The sequence below is a fragment of the Varroa jacobsoni genome, unplaced genomic scaffold (genome assembly GCF_002532875.2).
Source record: "Varroa jacobsoni isolate VJ856 unplaced genomic scaffold, vjacob_1.0 scaffold_694, whole genome shotgun sequence".
NCBI lineage: Eukaryota > Metazoa > Arthropoda > Arachnida > Mesostigmata > Varroidae > Varroa > Varroa jacobsoni.
In genome coordinates, this window is record NW_019213596.1 from 37,393 (window position 1) to 62,103 (window position 24,711).

Here is a 24,711-nt window from a genome sequence, read left to right on the forward strand (position 1 = left end):
GCTTGATCACCTACGAATAAGATATGATTAACGCCCTTATCGCAGCAACCGAAATAATCATAATAACAAAAAACGGCTAAAAAGATGAAATACTTTATGTGAACAGGCCGCTTGCATGGATCTAATGACCTGCCCAGTCTTTGTTACGTTTTCAGGACCACCTTTTTCTTACTCACCTGCAGTGCAACAGGAAAGACAGGCTTACTATACGCCAGCCTTAGTTTGTCCGATGTTGAAGTTTAACGTTTTTAGGATATTGTATCGCTTAAAACGTGTTCTAGTGATCATCCGAATCGAGCTAAGTGTCTTAAAGTACGGTTGGTCACATAAGTTTTTCAAAGCGCACAGAGTTTGTTGGCTACTTATTTCTCCCATAAAAAAAACAGGGTGTATAGTGTACCTACTAACTTAATTAATACTTTTGTTTAAGACCTTTTTTATAGCGAAAACTTGTCCACTATGACAAACATCACTGGAATGCAAACGGTTTTTCTTTGTCTGTGTCTGTGAAGCTTTAATATTACATACTAAACTAAGGACATCTAAAGTGGCCCAGGTTCAAAATCAAGTCTAAATATACGTGCCTCGTCTCGTGCTGGAAAGTCCAAGGCGCCAATTTCAAAATATTTGTTTCGGTCGCCTCTCTTTACTGCAACGAAAGGGTCAACAGGACATTAGCTAAATTTTCGTACTTCTCATACAAACCCCGATGTCATTTTCACTCGATTATCCAATACACCGAAATCTGTTGATAGAGTTCGAAGTCTTTTTTAAATATCTCGCGTTTTCAGTATCTTCCTACAGCAAAAATCATACAAAATTCTATGGTACAGTTCTAGATGCATTAGCTCATGGTGCCGAAAAACCCACTTGGCTGACGCTAGTCACTGACAGGGTTGGGTTTATTCACCATCCTGCATGTCACCATTGCTTTTCCTCTCTTGTTTCCATAAGATTAATTATTATAGTAACGTTGCAGGCAGGACGTCGATCAATTTTCTGTTTCTGTTCCGCTTGCCGCTTTCCTAGGCAATGTCTGGATAGTACAACTTGTAGCAAAGTGCAGCAATTAGGTCTGCTACCATCGACAAAGACACGTAGTTACACCTTGGCATCTAGGTATCCTAGGACGTAGTCACGTACGGTATTCGACTGTGTATATATTCATGGTATAGAGAGACATAGAACCCGTACTTTTAGGACGAATCGATATCTTTCAAAGAACTTGCATGGTATATTTGCCGAAACTGAAAAGATGTCCATAATTTGCCACTAATGACGTGTGTTCCTTCGCCTTGTGGCTCACCGAGCGTAATAAGCTGATCTTTCCTTTGTCGTATGCATATGTCTATGCGAAAGTCCACACTGATCCATGCATCTCAGTCAAGTACAGGCTCTAAACAGAAGTCCTAGACGGTACGGAGCGCTGGGTGATTCGGGCTTTGGGCACAAGGATTTTTGCTACCTGCTAATTCATTTTTATTCCGCCTTCCACCGTAAAACATTCCTCTTATTGATCCGAGGGGCATCCGAGCGAAGAAAAAGAAATATGGGGCGTGGGGCAGATCCCATGCCGTGGCGTTCAGGGGGCTCCTCCGCTAAAGAGAAAATGCTGGTGGGTGCCGAAAGTGGAAGCCCGGGGTGAAAAACAGAGATCGTTAGAAGGAGAAGCAATTTAGCTCGCGACCCTCTGATCGCTTTGTAGAATCGCTTTATCAGTGTGGCGAACACGGGCGAAAGCTCCTGCGTCTTGGAGACGTCGTCGCTGCCAGCGCCCAGTCCCGGGTACCCGACACCGATCTAGGTTCGACTTCTCAAACTACACTACTAAATCTTTAAGGGTTTTGTTGGAGTCACTACACTTTCGCTACCAAGCTACACTCGCTCCAACCCGCAAAGGAAGTAGCTGTGTGCTAAGGATAATAAGTGTCGCTCCGCATTCGCCTTTCTTCCCCAGTGCTTCCTTTTACCTCAATGATGTGTGGGAGATGCTCGCTGGGCATTGCGCTAGTTTAGTCGTGGCCTGATTTGTAGTAGTTGGAGTGACTATTCCATTAGGATGAAAGAAGTTTTCACCAGGTAGTGCATTATTCCCCCGCGGGTATTGTAATGCGGTTCGAAGACGGTAGCGAAGCCGCAAGCCTCGTCGTTCAAGTGGTAGGGGGCTCGGGGTAAGGCTTATAGTGGGAAGGTGGGGAATGCCATAGTGAATGGTACAGGGAGATCGAATGTAGACACCACTTAAGCTGCGAAAACTTATTCTACTTTGGCAGTATCGGTCGCAGAGACTTACAGCATCGCGAGTGCCATTGCACCCTTTCTGGCCTTCCTACCCTTATTTGCTACTAGTACGAGCTTCTTGGTGCGCGTTGTCGCATCGAGCACAAAAGTCACATGTATAAACCAAAGCGGCACGGAACTTAGCCTGCTGTCCTAGCGACGGGACGAATTCAGCTTAGCGTAGGCAGACAAAGAGACCTCTGCTTTCCGTGGGGAAAAGGCAAATGCTGCAAAAGCGAGAGAGAGAGAGTTAGCCGCTGCCATGACCAGACGACACGACGAAGGCACACCCAATCCGCTACGGTCGTCCGTAGAAGACAGCCGGTACCGAAAATCAGCTAGTATCCCGGCGCTAACTCATTTTTATCAGCGCCGAGCCGCGCTGGTGAAAAAAAACACTCGATGAATTACGAACGCAGACGAGGCCTGGAGGGGAAGGAAGAGAAACGGAAACGCCAAGGCTATCAGCGACGAAAAATAGGCTCCTTTCCCGTTACAGAACTACGATCACTACCAAGAAAAAGCAGGAACGGTGGAAAGCTATCGACTTTAGCTCTTGCCATGTAGCGACGACGCGAGCCGGCGAGAGTGTTGCCGGTTCGGGCAGAATACACAGGTTGTCGTCCAACTTATTTCCTCTAGTGGTTCGCTCACATCGCGGAATTCTTTCTTCATACAGAGAAGATGGGGGAGGCCGAGATGGTGAAGTAGCAACTACGCATCCAATTAACTATTATTATGATCTAACAAAACGGAAACATATCTCCATATTGATAACACAATGTCTACTATTAAACTGGGTGAGGCGATCGGTTTGGGGGTTTCGTGACTAACTGCTGCGTAAGAACAACACAACAGCCAGGGACAGACAACACTTAACGTATTAAAAAGATGACAATGCCTGGTGGTGAGGATATAGGAAAGAGTGACCTTGCTTAGAAGCTGAGCCGGCAAATGTGGATGGGGGTAGACGCCATGGTCTGGCGTAGTCGCAAAAAAAAGCAGCACCATTAACATTATGAGAATAACATGGAAACAGTACAGCTCTTAGTAGGTCTGCGGGTGCTGCTGTTGCAGGTTTACCAGTGTGTCGACGGTTGATGCGGTATATTTCAACTCAGTCGTACTCTTTATTTATAATAGGATTCACCGTCAATGGAAAACATTGCTGGTAGGATATCAGCCTTAACTATTTTATTATGTTAAAACATGGACGGTTTCATGGAGTATATATCTATGATTGGTCAAAATAGCTAAGTTGCAACGCGCTTACGCGTCATTCGTCGTTCGATTACCATCATCGTGTTTAGAATTGCTAGATAATTACTTTGTTTCCTTAGTTGTGTTAAAACGCATCTTACATTGTTTCAAGGTATATTACGATACACAGGTTTACGCGGTATGACCATAGAGGCGTTCGGACAGTAGCTTGCGACTACTTACGTCTTATGCGTCCTATCGAATGGATATCTTGTCTGTTTATCAGCCGTAAGTATTTTTTCATATTTCAATTGATCTAATTACTATAATTACTGCTGTTGTAGCCAAGATGCCGAAACGGATAATTCCTATCCGCGCATCTATAGCGATGCACCATGACAAAGGCCTCTATGACGTGCACCTTATGTGTATTATAACAAGAGCTCACTTGCCACGCATTGCGTATCTTGGTAATACGGAAATCTCTATACACTTTAGCACCCGTTTTTCGCAACCAAGAAAAATTTTTCTTCCTGTTTTATATTCAGCGTTTCGTTCCCTTTCCGATTTCTAACTTGTCTTTGTCCTCTGCTACGACGATCTAAAGTGTACTTTAGACATTTCAATTAGAATAAATTGAGAAGCTTCGATGTACGTTCTTAGGCGTACGGGGCGGCGTGCACCAGCGTAGCGTCGTGACGCAACGGCGTCGCTCCACACTGCGCCGCTGCAACCATCGTGTGTATGTGAGTATCAGCTCCCATCGTCGTGCACCGCCGCCTTCTCGTGCGCAAAAATTGCCAGGGGCCCATTTGTGGTCTGACTAAGGTGTCATCCATCAGGAAAATCGACAGTGACGACCCAAAAGAATGACGACGCAAAGAAGTAGACCAAACGTGACAAACTGAGAAGAAGAAAGTCAACTACGAGTAACTCCACTCCGTCAACATCGCTTTGTTCGTTACTCGTTGACTCTATAAATTGTGGCTACAAGTATTGCTCTAGTGAAACAATCACACGGGAACTAGTACATGCATATCATATCTTTATGTAGACTTGCGTCAAGTCCACACTTATGAGGACTGTTTAGGGTCCGCGAATAGTGCCAATTTTTGAGAGACCACAGTGCGATGAACGGTGTCGGGTAAGGGGTTTGAGGTGAATTCGGCCGCACAAGCAAGATAATATAGCCAGATGTGCGAAGGAAGACGAGTCTGCTTTTTTTTTTCGATATTTTAATCCGTACACTTCTCGAACGCGGGTGTCCCAGACGATTGGCAGGTAAAGGGACATGCGCTTTGTCTTCAGTGCACCACGGCTGTTTTAGCTATGAAGTTCGCCGTTATTTTCGTTGTTCGTGCAACTGCATAGGGGTAAATTCCCCTGCCGATGGCATGTCACTTCCTCTTCAACTCCGTCTACAATTGCTATTGTACGTTTGCTAGAAGAATTTAACTTCCAGTTTGTACGGTTTGAGTTAGCCGAGTCGCCGTGACTCGCTGACTTTGACTAGTTTTCTTCGAACATATCAGCCAAGCCGGCTCCCTCCCCCGTCCCAAATGCGACCCGTTGAGGCAGTAATACCCGTTACGACAGGAACGTATTCATAAACTGAAGTGGTCGACTATTCCGGAAAGCGAACGGCGTTCACCGCTCATACAGAATTACGTGCCAGTACCAAGATAGATATTACGCACGGTCACAGAATCACCCGGGCGAGGCATCAATTCGCTTCCGCCTCCGCGCGCCTCTGTTCAATTGCATATAATCTTATATGTTCATACAAAGGCTTCCCAAGGGTATACCGAAAGACGTAGCCGGGACGCATCTGGTAAGCGAAAGCACGGCAAGGCGGTAAGACACGAAACGTTTGGCAGGTGGAGTACGCAGTTTTTCGTCTGGCCACCGATTCTACTTGCTTGTTATTGCGAGCGAGGGGTTGAGGAATAGGAAAAAAAAAGGACATATGCAACGTAGCTGGAATGCTCTCGCCACACGTATAACGTAAACGGTGCGTCCGTCTGGAGACGGAATCTCCGACGGAGATTCTACATAGGTTCTACGCGAAGCAAGACTTCGCGACTCCGGAGAAGTCGAATGAGTGATATGAACGAGAGAAGGCTGACGACACATTTGCATTGTAGAATTGCGGCCTGATAGGCCTACCGATGCGGCGACCATATCGAAAAAGGAAAATGGATTCCATCGCCCCGAGAAAGAATGAAGAGCGCTAAACGATTGAGACGAAGCCTTATCGTTTTTTCATGCATAAACCTGCCTTCTACTATTAGTTGGTTTTAATCTACAACGTGTATTTATCACAAATAAATGTAGTTCCGCCTATAGAATTTAGCCTAGAGCGGCAGTTACCATGGCCCATATTCGGAAAGTACAGATACTGCTACCGTACTTCTACCATCCTACTGGCGTTTACAGCTACGCCGTCGCCTGCGCGCGAAAGTGCGTTCGTGTACATCCTTTGGCGTGGGCAAGACAAAGGTGAATTGGACGGGGGGACGGGGGGTGTGGGCAGGGACGGATCGAGGCCGGTTGATGAGGCCGGCAGATGAGCGAGTAAAATAATACGCTACGATCAGACTGCGGCAAGACAACAGGACGAAGTCACGAAGTTACGACGGTACGTGGGAACGCAGTCACGATGTCATTCAGGCGCTGACTATAACAAACGACATCAGTGATATTATGACACTATTGGATTGCAGCAGTCGACACAGCGATACGGGGAATCGCCAGGTAAGGGATCCGCCTGGTCGAACGAGTGAATCAGGACAGAGGACTAGCAGGTTTACTCACTTCGTTTCATTGTACTACGCAGATAGGAAGCTGGAACATGTAACTCCGACAGCGGTCGTGGCCACCACAAAACCGTCTGATATTCGGTCCATGACAGGACGAAGAGGCGGGGTAGTGATAGATAACTGAGGGTAATGGATAGTCAAAGACGAAAAAGAGACAAAACACACGGTTCTGCCGAAACTGATTCTCCACAATCTCGAATAAAGCCGTTGTCAGGCGGCAAATAGAGTTCGACGTCGCTGTTGTGTAAGCGAACTGTATTGTAAATACCATAGCGAATGGTCAGTCAGCGGTTGTTGAACGAAAAATAGTCAGGTAAAAATAATCCGCGAAGAAAATATCAATGGCCTTATACGTTATACAAAACAGTAACACAGACTGCAGAGAAGTTAATATATGTATATATAATATGAATCATATATGAAGTTGTTGTTAGCCTCATGGTCTGTGTGAATGTAACTCTTTTCAGGATTTACACATTGCACATATGTGCTGAGCAACAGAGCGTGTTGCGCCATGCTGGCCTATAGGTAAACTTCGGAGAAGTCGACCCGAGAGAGAGAGATGACTCGCACTACTATTTCGAAGTATTTTGTCCATTGTACTTCAGCTATTGGCGGCTGGGATGGCGCATTGCGTATATATATACGCAAATGTGTAGGGCTATCAACGGTCAAAAGCAAGAGCGAAATAGGGAGACTGACATCTGGTAGAATAATTAGAAAAACTTGACGTCCGACAGCTTATGACTTGGGTTGTTATCGAAACATGCGATACCAGCCGTCTGCTATTACAGCCAACGATCTTTGGAAATGGCTGATATATTGTATCGCTTAGCTACCTCTCAGCCTTACGCCTATGGCACGAACAACTGACTGGGCACAAAGTGGCACCATCGTATGGGCCTGATTATCACTGATCCAAGCCTGTTGCTTGGGGACCTCTTCGTTGCTATTCGATAGACTATCGCCCCGACAACGACAGCATCAACAACAAAGCTATCACGATTAAAAGAAAGAACGCCTACCCAGGTTGCTTAGGTCGACCAGATCTTCATCAATGTCATTTATGTGTGCACGAGTACCGCGCTTTACCCGTACGGTCTGTGTGCGTGTGATTTGCGCGGATGATTCGTGGAAAAACGATCATGATGACGGTACAGTGATCTTGCCCGGCTCCCTGGCTTGATTCCTGCTGACTACCTGTTTAGCTGATTTGATGTTTCGCTGCCTGGACGAAACGAATAGCGGAAAAACCGCAACGGTAGCAGAACCATTGGCTGTTGTACTAGCTGACAACGTTTGAGATTATCTCTCTATAGAGCGACATATTAGCAAATGGTCATAGGTACACTATACGAACACTCGAGAATTCAGTGTGTGTGAAGGCGGCCACAGCCCGTCGCCCGGGTGTTACCAACAGACACACACAGATGCAAACGCTAACAACACATTTGTACATGCACGCAGACCAGGACACGTTCATCCTCATCAGATTTATAGCAGTAGCGGCAACAACATGAGCGGCAGAAACAGTGAGATGGCCCGAGCTCTCAGCCAACCATTCACAATTCTGCTAGCGATCCGATTTTGACGCATCAGGCCAATGTTGCTGGCGCTAAATACAGCCTGTACAGTATATCTATGTGGATATAATAATCGTTCACAGAGTAGTTTGTCGTAGCGAGTGAGCTCGCCCGTATCAGACGCATTAATGCATACGCTGCGGAACAAAGCTGATGACCTAGTGGATGGACAAATCTCGCACTGGAAAACACTGGTGGCTGACAAAATATGTTTTTTTTTTTTTTTTTTTTTCTATTTTAGCTTAGAATTCGCCGTTGGCAAAACAGAAACGGATCTGAAGGCAAAATGAAGTTTAAGTTGAATTGCAATTGAAAAAAAATTCAAGAGTTCGCGAGCTAACTAAGAGTTTTAAGCGTTAAACGATAGGGGCGGGCTTTGGAGCTGATTTTTCCAGACATTTAAATACGTCTTTTCCTTTACGAAATCTTCTAAAATATCAATTTTTGGCCGCAAATTTGTTATTTGGGTCACGCGAGCTAACGGTGGCCGTCGTAGAGCGAAATACAAGGAATACCAAGCTATCGCTTAGAATGAAATATCTATATTAGCCAAACGTATAAGGTTGCATACCGCAGCAATTTGCTTAACAATGAATTATTGAATATTTTGATCTTGTTGAGGTATGGCGATTATATATATATATATGATATTATGGTATTAAGATATGAAGTTATATAAGCACAGAACGGGTGGCTGAGAAGTGTTCGTTTGTGCTAGCGAACGACGCAGCTATACCAGTCTGCTCCAATTTGGTGGCAGCGATAGGACGGCTGGAAATATGGCGTGTTAGTAAGTTGACTCGTCAAATATCTGGGTGATTGAACGGCGTGGCCGGAATCGGTGTTCAGCACTGCCCAGCCCAATAATTGGATCGAATGATACAAGCGTCTAAATGAAGATCGCGGGTGGTTGACCAGATGATTCCGAAAGCGCAACGCTACCTACGAAGAACCCCCGAGTGTGGATCGATTCACTTGTACGAAGCAGGACTACAAAGGAATAAAGGGATCCACAAAGGAAGCCCGCTCGAGTGGTTGCTTTTTGCCGCTACAGGAGAACCGAGAAGACGCTCGAACGACCTGTGTGTGCCAAACGGGTACTCTTGGATGGGCTGGAGGTCAAGCTCGAATTTGGTGTGTTCTGGACTACCGTAGAGTCATGAAATCGGCTATTTTCTCATCTTAGTGGCTAAAGTCAATTTTGACACCGAGTTAGTTCGAAACTCTACGTCAGAGAAACCTGACCTTTATTCCAGGCAGCGCACTCAGTAAAAGCAATACAGTTGTCGCTATTCTGAGTGGACGTATTAATGCACAGTCTCTGTAGACTGCAATTGTTAAGGCAAGGCGTAGAATGCCTTAAGTGTGTTAACATTATAGAACTGGAAGGCCCCCTTAGGTACGCCACTAAACGTACTCAATCAGGACTCATCAACTGGTTACACCTTGGTGGGCAGTGTAATAAGTACTGAGGATTAACGGTACAGCGAATTTATTCTCAACGAGGACACACTATATAGAATTAAGATCGCGACCAATCTTACCAAAATCAGCGGAGGCCTTATCATCCCCAGACTGCCATCGAAACAACCCAGATGTAAATAAAATCGTATGCCGACTGATGGTGTATACAGGGGGTACCCGGACCAGAGCACGCAAATACGTACGCGACCTGCGGGTGAAGGCCAGTACAGTACGTCCCTTTCGATTTCATCGATAACGGGGCTGCAAATAGTCCTTATTGGGCAGAGCGGCGGCTACAGCGAGTACTGCCATGATAACATGCGGCTCCTCGGAACTGCGGGAGTTCTGCTTGTGTGGGTTTGTTGTTTGACTCGTCCTACAGGGTATTCTATACGGCATGAGAAGCCGAAGATTGTTGCTCGTGGAGGCAACGGAGTCCCAATTGACGCGAAAAGATAGCGACGACGTCTGAGGATATCCTGTTAAACATTCGAAAATAGTGGCAGTGCAATGAGAACATTTTGCCGGCTAAACGTGACCAAATCGTGATAGACCAAATATTATAGTATAGATATATGAAAGCATAGGCAGTTACGGCTATACTAGGTCTTTTTTAGTGCTTTATGTCCAATAGGTAAGTTCCGTCCCGCCAACGACAATCCTGTTAATAATATAATAGGCGGAACCGCTGATAGGCAACATTCATCCTGAGTCTTTCTAATGGAACGTTGCTCATGGTAAACTCGACACAGACCATACTTGGTCGCCCATGATTGAAAGAAAATAATTAAAATTGTGAGTGCTATTTTAGCAAGCGCATTTTAGCAAGCATTCTTGCTACAGCGTAATATCATACGTAGCCTGAAATTGCACATGTGGGCGTAACTAGCTTTCAAGCCACTGATAGAAAAAGAAAGGACCAATATAAATTGCAAAACTACAACAGCAAATATTCTGCAACGGGATATACTACAGCAATGGGAATCTTTGGTAGGGTAGCAGAAGCAAATATACGTAGATAATAGTCTTGCATATTCCTGTCACAAGGCAATGCCGTCGCAGGTTGCGCGCATCGAGTTGAAAATCTGTGTTTTGTTATCTCATTTAGCTTAAACGCAGCAGACGACAATGGCAACTATTGACTGCGAGAAGGGGAAGGAAGATGGGGAGGGGGAAAGGAAGAACCGCGAGAAAAAGAACCGCGCATTTTTCAAATGGCGACGAAATTTGGGAACCCGAGTAGCGCGATGCTTTTCAGTGCGTCGTAATCGGTAACGGCCGTGTCGGCACGCTGCTGTTGAAGGTGGTACCATACACGATGCTACGGTAGAAACTCGGCATTCCTGTCACTTGTTTGGTGTATTCCCGTTGCTTTCGCTGATGATTCTGCGGTTGCTTCTGATGCTGGTCCGGAAGGCTTCCAGATGTGAAACAACCATAAAAACTCAGTTCTATCATGCACTCTAGCGGAATCTAAATACATAGAAACTCCCATGTCTTCTCCTATGGATCGCTAGTCACCCGGGCTGGGTCAGGCCACAGTCTTCTACCAGCTAAGCTCAGCCAAACTGGATCAGCTTGCAGGTCGGTAAACTCTCGCAGAGTGTGACGTGCCAAGCTAGCCAACTAAAGCAGTTATACGACTAGACGATCGTCTGTGGTCGCCCGCCCGTCCAGTAGTGGTAGTATTGGTAGTAATACTAACAGCACTAGTTGCAGTGTCTCAGAAAAAAAAAGTCGCCGCTTCGCCCATCAGATCGAAACTACTGTCGATTTGCGCATTGAGTCGGCGCACGGGGCGGGTGAAACGAGCGCGCAGACAAAGCCAAACGCCCAACGGCTACGAATTCTCGTTAGCTGCAAATCACGCGCCACGTTATTACGAGGCCGGTAGCTCTACGATAATGTAGACCTACAAGGACAAAACAAAGTAAGAGGGATTAATTCATGTTCACATAGACGGCGATTCAGTAAGCGAGGCAGGCCACGGCGCAGGCCGACAACATCCGACCGCAGACTGCTCCATGATTGCGGCGGCAATAGGTTGACACGAAGTCGGATTCTTGGATGATGGAAAGTGAAGATAGTACCATGGCTGTCGCCACGACCTGCATGGCCACATGGATTGCTGGCATCGTCGTACCATTCACTCGACAACGAAGCAAATGCAGCGAGTTTCAATGGATCACCCTGATCACCGTCTGTGTGCTAATCTCTTTACGCTTCTCGTGGGCGTATGGGAAGGGATCTACCCCCGTCTTCCGATACGCTTTGATGTTTGAGTGCGTCTCAAAATCACTCGGAGAACAATCGCTAGATCCGGTGAGCACCAGGTGAGTGAAAGACGAGCCGCGTACCTTCTGTGATAGCCGGTTTCGCCGGTTGACAATCCGGTAACTTCTACTACCGAATCGTTCGATGTCTGAAAGCTCATCTGGAAGCAGCAACAGTAGAAGAAGTAGTCGCAGGCAATGATGATACGTGCACACCGAGGTTGGAGCGCAGAACAGTCAGCAACCTAGATACGCGAGGTAGGCATGCCTAGACAAAGCACCTGGAAAGCTGCAGCAAGAGGGATACGGATGATTCCGTTCTAACGTCAACCCGACATGTTCAAGGGGTTCCTATGTATTGTACTAGCTCTGAAAGCTCGATAGGAGCAAGAGTCCATGCAGCGGGTTGATGACGCCAGGTGTGTAGGGCTGGAGCTTAGTCTGTTCGGCAACTGCTAAGCATGAGCGCTTCAAACTCTCAATGAAAGAATTGAGCTTTCAATAGGAGACAGACCGAGTAGTCGGAGTGATCGTCGAGCGGACGCCGCCGGCAAATTGTGGTAAGCTGCAGTGCTAAGAGAACTGGGGAACGGAGAAGCATGGGTGATCTACATACATAGCACGGAAAGTAGAATCGAGCAGACAAACTGGCAAGCCACTACGAGCATTGACAGAAGACGATGATATGTACGCGGAGAGAACTAGAAACTAAGGAAAAAAATCGCCGAAAATAGAAAAAAATTAGCTTCACCAGTTTTTACTAGATCGGCAGAGTCCGCGCAGAGTAAAAACAACAACGACAGCAACAACAAAAAAGCTAACAAGAAGGCCGCTAGGTGACATGCAGCTAGCAGTTGCTGGCCAAATGGAGTACGCTGGGAGGGAGTAAGAGCTAATAAAAATTTCAAGTTTAACGTCCGATACTTCTGTTGTTGTTAAGCACCGTTGACTGATGGCGACTTCCGACACGAAACAAACCCTACATGAGCCTAGATTTAATAGAAGGTCTTCATCTTCCTCTCCACCACATAACACCATCGTAACTGTGGAAGGACTACCCAACTAATTATTATTATTATTAGGTTTGGTACGTAAAACAAGCATTTCGTCATGTAGCTGACAATAATAGACACTTTTTAAAGTTTGAACTGATCATTGTCTGCCTGGTCACGCAATCGCGTTTAGTATATGAGCGTTTCGGTCGATGCGTACTGTTTTAGGATCCCGCATTTATATTGTAAATGATTCACAAGCATAGTCGTGTAACCCATCACGAATAGAAACACAAAACGAGCAACAATCATCATGACATTCACTCCGATATGAGATAGGGACATTTACTGATCAAATTGACACAAACCGCAAAGTTGGCTGTGTTATGGTGAGTTTATATACCCACAACGGTCTACGGAGAGGGACAATGAATCAAACGGAGTCGTTGGCAGATGAAGCAGGTGGCCTATATAACAACAGTGATTTTTACGTAATACCAGGTAGTGCGGTTGCTGTTGATGCTTCTGGGGTATCCATCACTAAGTCGGTGACTACTTCTCATCAAAGTTGTTATCCTTTCCTATCTAATTTAGGTCTTCGGAAACAGAGTCTACTTGTTCGTTTCCACAGAATACAGACTCGAATAATTACGCGGATCAAGCTGCGGGACTACTGTAGATGCGTATATATACAAAAGGCCCAGAATGATGGAACTTTTTATAGTAGATTAAATATAACACTCGATAAATATAACACAAATCGAACACATCGAATGCTATTTGTTTGTTTTTGGTCTGTACTTCTTACCGACGTGCTATATATACATATATATTGTACGACATTTTGGGTATTTGGGCGACATGTGGTGCTTATTTTATGTGGTACATGGACCTGTGCGGAAAGTTTTCAAAATAGGAAATTGATCATTCTTTCGGCTATCCAACGGAAGCCTATTAATATGTTCGCAAAAGGTTTTTCATGTATAGAGTTGCGTACAGACTACCTCACGACGGTCATTAACACCGCAACCCTATAAATAGACTCTTACGGTCACCATATAAGTGTACGGTCTATCCATATCTCCATGACTGTATATGTTTGGTTCGCATTTCTATCCAGCAATTCGTAGCTTTAACAGCACTTCCACAGTTGATCTTAATGAGAACAAAGCGGCCATTCTGTTACAATAGTACAGACAATTTGTTGTTTTAGGGGAAAAGCACCTGCAAAAAAGCAGCTGACTCCGCTTTCTTTCAAATCCGTTATCCATCAATCCGTAAGCGTGCATTGGATCATAATCAGACAAGATTCATTGGGTGCACGTCTCTGTAGTTGCTTTCAAATTAGCAAATAAGAGGATGACACGAGGAGCCTTTGTACAATTTCATTCACTGCAGAAGATAGCGGTATTCTCATTAACACCGGTCAGCTAAACATTGCATGTGGCTATATCAATTGTTGAATCAGGTTTTTTTTTACTTCATCACTCTGTTTCCTTGTCACTGTGACCATTTCGACTCACGAAGTTGTATTTTCTGTTACTGCCTCGTCTGCTTTGTCTCAGTGGCTCTCCAGTTATGACGCACCAAAACCTCGCCTTGAATTGACTCATTGTTATAGAGGTAATAGGCATATGTAGGTATTCATATGATTTCACGAATACACCTATCGCCTCTGGCGATTACCCCGGCACGGCTAGTAGTCAACGCCAATGCTAAAAACAACGTTGAAAACAATATCTTACGCGTTACGGCTTTCGCTTTATATCTACTATGACCGTTGTTGTATAAACTTTGCCGCAACTGTTTTTATTCCCGTCATTGGGATTGTCATAGGCGGCAGCAGCGGCGAAATGAGTAGTAGCTATAATTATCAAGCACACCAATGAATCGTAAAAGTCGCCGAGGTTGCGGTTATACTGCGAGGTTTACCTAGAGAACGCCTGAAGCCGGATGGGGCCGAACCTCGAACGTCGAAGGAAGAAACGGCCATACGTTGAGACACAGGTCCTATAGGTAAATGGCTAAGCGTGTTCTGTTCAAATGGAATACAAAGCAAAATCGTACTAGTCTCCAGTGCGGGACTTGTCCACGGTAATTCTCTAGATGGCAAGCTGAAAACGGAGCTAAGTAAGTAGGTTTCCCTTTAGCTAACCAAGTAAAGGCTGCTTGATTCCTAGGCTAGCCTAAACCAAGGGATAAGAAACTCTACTAAATACTATACACAGTATACGTGTTCACTGCACTTGCTTGCATTTGCTTATTAAGCACCGATGTCCCGTAGATCCCACATTGAGATGCTTCTCAAGATAGTTTTTGACGATGGTAATAATAGGACTTGATGTTCCTGCTCCCTCGACGTTACGGCGATACTTACGACAGGCGACCCATCATTGTTGAACCCGGCATGCCTTATGAAGCTATGTCGAGTTGACATTTTGGGTCAGCGGACGAGTACGGACGTGTTCGCTTCGGGAGGGGGAGTAGCGGCAGCGGCAGAGATAGTTCACTACTTATTACACAGATGAAGAACCTAGCAAGTCATCTTCATCGACATTGATACGGCTTCAGAAAGCAGTAGCTGCTGATGTTAATGCTGCTATTGCAACACAAAAACGCCAGCGTTGCGTTTCAGACAATCGAACTGAATTCATCATTTAGGTAAGACGCTGATCTCTAGCGCAGTTTCCTCTTACTTAATTTATCTCGTGCATGTTGGGTGAATAAAAGAGGTATAGATATTTAAACTTAATAATAATGTCGCGGGAGGAAATAGAGTTAATTATGCCTATAAGCCTATTTCGATGTGCGGGCTAAAGTGAAATAGGAGTGATGCAAAACCAGCCGAGCGGGGCCGTTCTCTAAGATGTGTCGGTGAAGGCCCCAATAAAGATTAACAGTGCCGTGAAGTTGTTCTCTGAAATGCCATAGAGCGAACGCAAAATTCTTCTGAGTAAATCAATCTATTATACTTTACTGTACAACTTTCCACCCTCCCTACGCAGGATCGAAGTTAAAATGAACTTATACGAATCGAGTTGGGTCTCGCAAGCTTAATGGTGATAGTAATAGCGAAAGTATAATAGGTCAATCGTAGAATTCAAGCGAAGACACACGCCGACAGCGATAGCAGTAAAATATATTTCACGCTAGCGTCTTTTATTGGCACTGCGTTTGCACGGAGGGCCGGATTTTGATGCACTTTCTTTAAAATATCACACTTACGCTATAGCCTTTGAGAGGGCCTGCGAGAACATTAGCCGTATGACTCTTGATTCACCTTAGCGAACAGGGCTTGCCAGATAAGAGCTAAAGATGCAAGGCTGGCTTTAGAGCGAACGCTTCGTACCGAACCCCACGTAATGCTTGAGTATGTCTCCAGCTACACAAGAGAGCTAGCAGAGTTTTCGAATGGTATCATCGAATACATCTCATTGCTTTTGTTTAGTAGATGAATAACAGGTCTTGGTAAACAACCGTAGGCCTGATGATTTATCGCGATGCGCAAGTTCACTTCATTGTATTGATCTTATCAGCATCACGCTCTACATACACGCCACGAAGCAAAATATTATTATAAATACACATTTATAACTATATAGCGAACGATGACCATAGAATAACGACAAATCGTCATAATGAACATATCACAGTAGTAAAGTGATGAGACACTTCGGACTGCGTTTCGTCGTGCCTACCCCCTTTCAAGTTGCTATTTTAGTCTCCTTTGCCCCTTAGCTTTGTGACGAGACATTGTTGTTCACTAACGCTCATCTATCTACCTATCTATCGCCATGACGTGTCAAATCTATAAACGCTAAAAAAAAAAGTTTCCGCAGCTAGTTTCCCCCCACTAATGCTATATATCCATAGAACGGGCTTTTACCGATTACCCCTCTCGACTTTTTGCTTCGAATACAGATAGCCACAACGCTGATGATAGCCAACCTATACGCAAGCCAAGTTTTTCTGATCTGTTCCCAGGCTGACAGGCGCCACTTTCACCTTGCCCCCCAACCCCCGATTCAGACGTGCGCAGTTGAGCATTGTCTATATCCATCGATACAGACGATTCCTGGGGACTGCAGTTCTCTTTGCCCTTCGAAGTTCTCTGTCGCTTTAAGTCATATTCGATCGCCCCCTCCCTCTGATGTGGCCTAGACCTGGACCTGACGCGCTCGGGAACATATCGGCCGATGAGGAGACTCGCACCACTGTAATTTTCATTTATGCAGTCAGAATGGTTGTGAACTGCTGTAGTTTTTGCCGTTAGCAATGGTGCCACCCCTGTCTCAGTAGCAGCTCGAGATGACGTTGAGTAATGGTTACTCCGCATCATCATTGGCTGTGGTAGCGAAGCCTCTCTTTCACCTCCTTTTTTTTTCTCTCTCGAATTCTTTCATTCTTTATCGTATAGTCAACATTTCCTAGCAGTCAATTCTGCTATGCCCGTGGTTGTTTTCTCTCTTCGCTGATCATTCGTGGGACCGCGGCCCTGGTTTCAATCGCCATTTGTTCTGATACTCGTACCGGTGCCCTTCTGTAAAAGAGTCTTCCACTGTCTATCGCCTATCTTAGCCCACCCCCTATGCGAACACCATCATCGCAGCAGACGAACGAGACGATGACATCATGATCATCATCGCTAGTGCTGGGATGTCGTCGTGCTCCCGATGCTCGGACACCGGCTGAAGAAAACCGAAAAAGACAGCCAGTAAAGGCCAACCTTCGCTGGCCCATAAGCCAAGCGAGCGCAGCGGTGAAGGTAGGAACACTATAAAGTAATGGCAAAGGTACAGCCGTGGGTTAAATAGAGCGGTCGAACCGCACTCAACCCTCAGTTCGTACTCAGTCACTAGGTTGGGCATCGCAGCGCCAGAGAATGTTCCACGCACCAGTGCCTGTAGCTCGCCTCTTGCTGGCTTATTACCCAAGGTGCTACATACCGACTATAGTTCAGTACTGGTTGTACCGTAGCCAACAGCCATGTCGATGGCACTCACAACGACAGTGAAACCGAGATTGTGGTCAGTTAGAACAGAATCATCGTCATCAACAACAATCATCATCATCATTCGTCACCCTCATCGCCGTCGGTAGCAGCAGACGACAGCAGCAGTCAACTAGATAATTTTTCGATTCAACTCGCCCTGGCAACGCTCGACACTCAGCAACCATTACAAAGACAGGTGAGTACAAAAATTGTTGTAGCTTCGTCGAGTACCCGTTACAATGGGAAGGTAATAGTCAGACTCTGAAAGAGAACCTCGCTATGTCCCTCAGTTAACTACTTCGCTATCTCTCTTTGCTGTTGCAGTTTGGGTTGATGTTCGTTGAGACGTGCTGGGACACCAAGACGACGGGTTAGGCAAGCCGCCGGCGTTGGTATGAGGGTATGCTGGTGGTGATCGCGTCCGCGTTTATGCGCTTTTAGCAACAGCGGCGGTGTTCAAGAAGTGTACAGACAACTAGTAAGACCTACAAGGCGCGGCACTACAACGAAAGGGCGAAACCGCGACAGGCCGCTACTAGTGCGATCGACAATACTAAAGCTGTATTGAAATGTAGTGAGCTTTCGAAAATATCTGCGTTTCTATACATTTATAGATATAGGCTGCTTGTGTTAGGCGTATAATCATAATCGTTGGGGACGGCAGCGCGTGCGGATTGTTGATATGGACAAATCGGGCCAAAGCATTAGCGCCTGCCGGGTCCTACCGAAGTGTTTTCTGTCTTGATGAAACTGTTTCGCAAAGAAATTTTAGAACTTAGAGAAAAATCGAATAGACTCTGGGTTTCACTATGGAGTCTAGGTAAAGGATTTTTTTTTAAATATTTTCATGGCCGTATTGTGTTTTGGGGCAAAACTAAAACTTCGTTAAGGAAGGACGTTTGAAGAAAAGATTGCTAAAGTGCGTTTCACTTCGGGGCTAGTGTTAATATTACCACCGGCAACAGATAATAAGTAATAGTAGATTGTTACGTCTGTTTGCGTTCATTAAATGTTTCTTTCTCTTTTAGTAATATAACAAACTTCGTGAATTTGATTGCGCTTTTTGTCCTCGATATCTATAAGGAGAAGATGAAAATTGCAGTTGTTTTGGAAGTACTGTCATACAATAGGAATTAAATTGTAGTACTACAAGGCAAAGTTTGCACGCGACGCAGCTCAGCACCTTCAATAACCACGTCCACCTTAGAATGCTCTTATATCTTCGAAGCGGGCATTCGGCATGGTTAGATGTTTCCTTACTTTCAAACCGCTTAGCGAAGATCATCAGACATCCGTCTTGTAGCTGGTGAGAGGTACTTTATCCGCCAACCACTTTACACCGTATGCCGCCAAGCCGGTGGTCAAAGCCAGCCAACGATCTTTATTCACTGCGGTCCAATACTTGGCGAAGAATTGAAGACACAGAAGATTCAGGCGGCGACTTTCGTGCTTTGGTGGATACGCCAACGATACCGATAACCCACAATCACGTTTTTATTACTGGGGCTTGATGACTTTCAAACTGTTTATAACCATGGACATTGAGGCTATTTAACGGTCTATTATTTCTATGACTTGATTCTCTAACTTGATTTTCCCTGCCCTAAAGATGTCTGGATATCTGGTTTAACCTAGCCAACTACATTCTATAATGGCCCTGCCGATTTCCGTATATATAGTTCTTGTACGTGTTCTCGGGTACCTTCGTACGAGTGCGTTGCACGAACACGTCATTGCGTCCGGCAGCTCGCCCACCTTAAAACTCACACTACTAATTGCAAATGCGAATCTGAGCGTCGCATCTTAAGGCCATATCCAGTCGCTTATCAAGGGACCACAGGCCGTGCCGAGAAAGAGCTGTTGTAATCCTCTCACCGAAACCTTAATCTTTGACTTACTGAACTATATACCCTGAATCTAATAGAGGCGGATCATTTGTTTACTGTTCGGCCGTACATAGACGAAAGCACAGATGATATATAGTCTTTTTTTATGCACTGCAGCTAAAACACGCCACCGGAAACGGTGTACTCAGACAGGTAGACATTTCACTGTGCCACGTTCGTGGTCCATTGTTTACGCTATACCGTATATATACCGCCGTTGATGCTGCTGTTGATGCGGTGATACCGATAGGTAGGCAGGAACACAGGCTGCCCTGGTGGAGTAGACTACTACGAAGAGGATACAGACGATCGTGAGGCTATAAATGGCGATGTAACAATGCAACATTGTTAGCATTGAGGTAAATATGATTGAACGTGGTGTCTGTCGGGCGATGCGGAAGAAAAGAATAAGACTGTAAAGAGTTGCAGACTATGCCGTACCACATAGAGATGTTTTTAAGCTCATCGGGCCCAGCAAGATTGTGTTACACTACAACTGAATAGGGCTGAAAGAAACTGATTACAGTCTGAGACCGTCACAGGCTTGCCTTATTAGTAAACAAGAGATTGATATTGTCTTTGCTCGGTTAACCTAAACGTTTCGAGTTTTACGTCCAGGATTGTCATCAGTCATTCAACTGGATCAGTCAGCTTGACTGAATCCTTTCAGGCGCGTTGTGCCTGCGCACCTAACTCCGAATTGTACATTTTTCTTTATTCCTTCACGTATTTTTATTGCTGCTTTGTTCGAATACTATAGCAGACCGCACAAATGCATGTATCGACACTTCGAAAGTCGGCCGGCACAGATTACTGCTACAGTGCGCGCAACAATGAAAAATGATTGGCTTGCACAACGCGATGAAACTTCACGATAAGACGCTGCCATGCGAGAGGGCAGTTAGTTCGGCGGCGACGATAGATGGTTGAGCGCCTGTTTGCCTTCTAGCCTGCGTCATTGGTCACCTCCACGCAGGTTATCCTATGTGAGGTATCGCAAGATGCAGGTTAGGAAAGGGAAAAAATTTAGGTAATCGCCATAAGTAACGCACCTATGTAGAACGCAGAGAAGGTTTATGCCGCACTATCTAAATAAAACCAAGTGAACTGCTGCACTTTTACGGCAGCAATATCACGCACCGGACGAAGCGCGTCCTGGTAATAGCTCGCAGGCCTGTACAAACACATACACACAGTTTCGAAACAGATCCCGTCTCAGAGTATTCCTAAACAGTTGTCTTTAGCTTCAATAACGGTTACAATGGCCAATAGCCAGCAGTGTAACAGCAGCAGTCATAGAAGAGTGTGATTACTGCAGCGGTGACAAATACTATTACGACAGCCACAAGATAAACGGATAAAACTTGTTTGCCTTCTAACTAACTAATATCCAAGGGCCAACGGGCAACGTCGATTGTCCGTGCACTTACTTAACCAACCAACCAAGCTGAGATCGTTCTAGCGGTCCGGAGACAGGTCACCACTCTGTGCTACTATCTTACATATTGTCAAAGAGTCTGACGCAGGCGGGTACCGCAGTCATCCGTGGCGACGGCGACGACTACAAAGCAAGGACACGTTGAAACGACGAGCCACTCGCGCAAACAAATGCGTTCAAGTTGATAAAGGCTGGAAACCAGCACTCAAGGTGTTGCTTGCCCCATACGGGCCCTGGAACAGTGGTGGTGTAAATTTCTTTGGAAAAGCAGACGATTTTTATGATCAATGTCATCACTGGGTTAAAAATTGTATTTTCGTGCCGTATAATTGAGATGTACATTGGCTGGAAGGTAAAGGATGTATTTACGACATTATTCAGTGAGCGAAAGATCAGACGTCAGATGAAGCATGTCAGTTTGCTGATGCTGGTAAAAAAAAATTCATCCTGAGGATTACTGAGGTGCACGGATTGGGGCAATTTTATATTTGAGGTTTTTGCCATTACAGGACTGCATATTCGTTGATCTATGTGCTGCCGAACTTATGACGTACTCTCGGGTGCTTGTAATCAGAGGAAACTCTATGTTTCGAGCTTTGCAGTCGGCGTCACCGTTAGGCATTCCGTCAGACTGATGGCTCCCAGCCCGAAATGAAGTGTCCCTATGCCTGGATTCAAACCAAAACGTGTCTCTAAGATCAGCAAATAAATACGTCACCCATGTGGGGGATCGTCAGAGAAAGCTGGACAGAAGTTGCTTGTAAAGGGACTGAAAGCGGGGGAAGCTCTAAACAACGAACTGGCGCATACTCACTACATATTTTGTACTATATTAATATATGAAGACACAAATAGGTCGTTACGGCAGTAGTCTTTGCAGCTTATGGGCAAAATTTGCTATTGTATAAAGTTACAAGGTAGAGGATCAAGCCCCTTCTACTGGCTGAAAATTTGCTAACAAAACTATAATGCCACTATTGTGCTGCGTAACATTATGTTTTGAAAAAAATCTTGACATCGGTTGAGAGTTGAAGTGTGAGAGTGCCATAAATAATAATTAACTAATTAATATGTTAGTTCGGTAGGTTAACGACAGTAGATATTCCTCGTTAAACTTGTCATTTGTTCACTAACCTGCCGTTAATAACGCTGACTATGAGATATCTCCTATGTACGAATACATAAGCAGACAGAGGAATGTTCGATGCCCTCTTATTTTGCCACTGCTGCCCCTCTATTTTTATATCGCACTGTGTCTGACAAACGACACTAACTTATGACAAACCAGCTGTAAATAAATGTTATTTATTCACCATTAAATCCCCGGTTACAGCCGGTTTTTTTGTTCTTTGTTTTCGTTTTTTTCCTTTTCTCCGACGATCGCACGGCTTTGTTAACGGACGCGGCCGACTCTTCTCTTCCGCCATGTTCTCCTTCCACCGCCGCCAGCGCCGCGTCAAGTGAAACGTTGTCACGGACGCCGAGCGGTCTGCGATTAAGCCTGCACATAGTGCGTAGTAACCCGTAAATTGGCGCCTTGAACACAAGTGCGGACAGAGGAGCTGCTTGCACAGGGCCGGAAAATACCAACATATCAGCGATGCCCCACGCTGTTTCGCCGCCATTTGAATGCTAGGGGGCTGCTGCCGTTGTTGTTTCTGCTGCTGGCACGATGCCACAAATGATAGCCTCAAAGCTGATAAGAGGCGACGCGGTCGCCGTTGCTAAATATTCAACCATCTTGTAAGGCAATTCTGCTCACTAGCAAAAGTCGGTAGGGTTCAACTCTCAAGGATTACCGTTTACCGGCTTCGGGGGTTCAACGGCGCCTTCTCTTAACGGTCACGTCGATGCCGTTACACTGCTGTGGTCGCTGCTGGCGATACATTAGTATGGCACTGTCTATTGCAGTGCCATTATCTTGTAGAGATTGCGGTTATCTCACAGACGGCGGGTGACACCACACGAACGAACAACGATTAACGGGTTACGACTTAAAGGTTTGACGCGGGGGATCGCGTGGGCGTCTCACAAGGAATCTAAAAGGTGATGGGGGGGGGGGGGGGGTCAACGAGACCTGGCTTAAACTTGATGTTTGTAAAGTCGGCGATACCGGAGTTCCCATTAGGAGGCAATAGTAGTGTGATTGAGCCGGGGAAACGTATCCTATATGCTACTGCAGTTGCTGGCTTCGCCGGATTCTAAGCTAGATGTCTCGGCCAATCAGCTGACTAGTTCCAATCGTGACAGAGCTAAGTAATAGCATTGCGCCGGTGCGGTAGCATTGAATAGGCTTTCCGCGGCGGTGGCACGAGTTACCTTTGCTTAGTTCGGCAGATAGGCCAGCCAGCACAGTTGGATCGAGCGCTGTCAGAGATGATAGACTGTTAGACCATGAGAATTAACGAGTAATACTTGCGCTCTTACTGCTGTTGCTGCCATCATCAGAACCAATGAAGCAAATAAGTCGCTGTTGTAACTGTTTAACGGTTGCGTCTGTGTCGGAAGAGTCGCGGGGGGAGGTCAGCCTCCATCGGATGCGACTCGTGTCGTAGCTGAGTCGTTTTGCTTGCGGAGTAATGACGGAAAGGGTACGATACGACGCTGCGTCCGTTTGTATGGTGACTAGCCCCAGAGCGCATAATAGGCGTCGATTATCTCTCTTTGTGTAAGTACTCCGTATTCAGAGAGCCGTCAGAACGAAATCGAAGCCGCTGGAAACGTGTGTTGCTGTGTTTTGCATAGTTTCTACCTGGGTTCATGCAATGAACGAGTAAAACAAGTACATTGCCCTTGTAGTTTTTGAATGTACAATGCGGCATCAAAGGACAATTCTCCTACAGTAAGCACGCTGATTCGCTTAGAGGGGAGTATAGGCGCTAATGTAACGCCGGTCACATACGGATCCTTTGCTTCTCCTAGGCGTTTAAGTAGGAGTTGACAAAAGCACTCGCCTATAATCCTTTTTTAAGATATTTACATAACACACTTTCGCTACTTGGTCTAGCCAATTAACTCGGCATTTCAGATCACGTCGTGGTCCTTTTAGACAGCTGCCGTTTCTTTACTGTATAGCAATGGCTTTTCGGCAACCTTCTTTTGGAATATTATTTTTTTTTTTAGCGTTAGCCTTGTCTAACCTAATACGCTTGTCTGGCCGACTGATTTATACGATGCGAGCGAAGGCAATAACGATTTGAATGTTGCTATCGCATATATGATTGTTACGTACTAGTGCCTTCTTGCACGGCCAGACACGCACACAGATACAGACAAGATTTTTTCGCGGTTCTTATCAGTATTTCAGTCCAATCTACTTCGCCTGAATTCCGGTCGGTCCACGGGTCAACAGAATTGAAATTCAGGGGGAAGTCGACCGGCCCCCACAAGCGGATTGTTGATTCCTAACTTTTCGGTAACCACCAAGGCTGAAATATTCATCCTATATATATATATATATATATATGTGGATAAACAGGTGTATTTATGTAACAGTTTGTGAACAGGCCTATGCAATGCACGGAGCAAATAGGAACGCGCTGTAGAAATAAAAAACTGTTAGATTTCCAGGCAAACGCATGCGCGCTCCTGACATTATCCTGACACCGGCATTTTACACTGTATATGCGCTTGAACAATACATTCATTCACATGCATACACAGAGACCCTGTAATAAAAGGACACAGAAACGGTTGGAACCCAGATCCGATCCTGTCGATACGCTTACACGGACAGATTAAGATTATGCTTCTATATTCAATACATATGTACGTGTGAAGATG

The 24,711-nt window shown here is 45.4% G+C and overlaps 1 protein-coding gene across 1 annotated transcript in view; it reads right to left on the reverse strand.

The window, feature by feature from the left end:
- The window catches only part of Mef2 (myocyte enhancer factor 2), a 104,781-nt gene that overhangs the window by 21,231 nt on the left and 58,839 nt on the right, over positions 1-24,711 (reverse strand). The window lies entirely within an intron of this gene.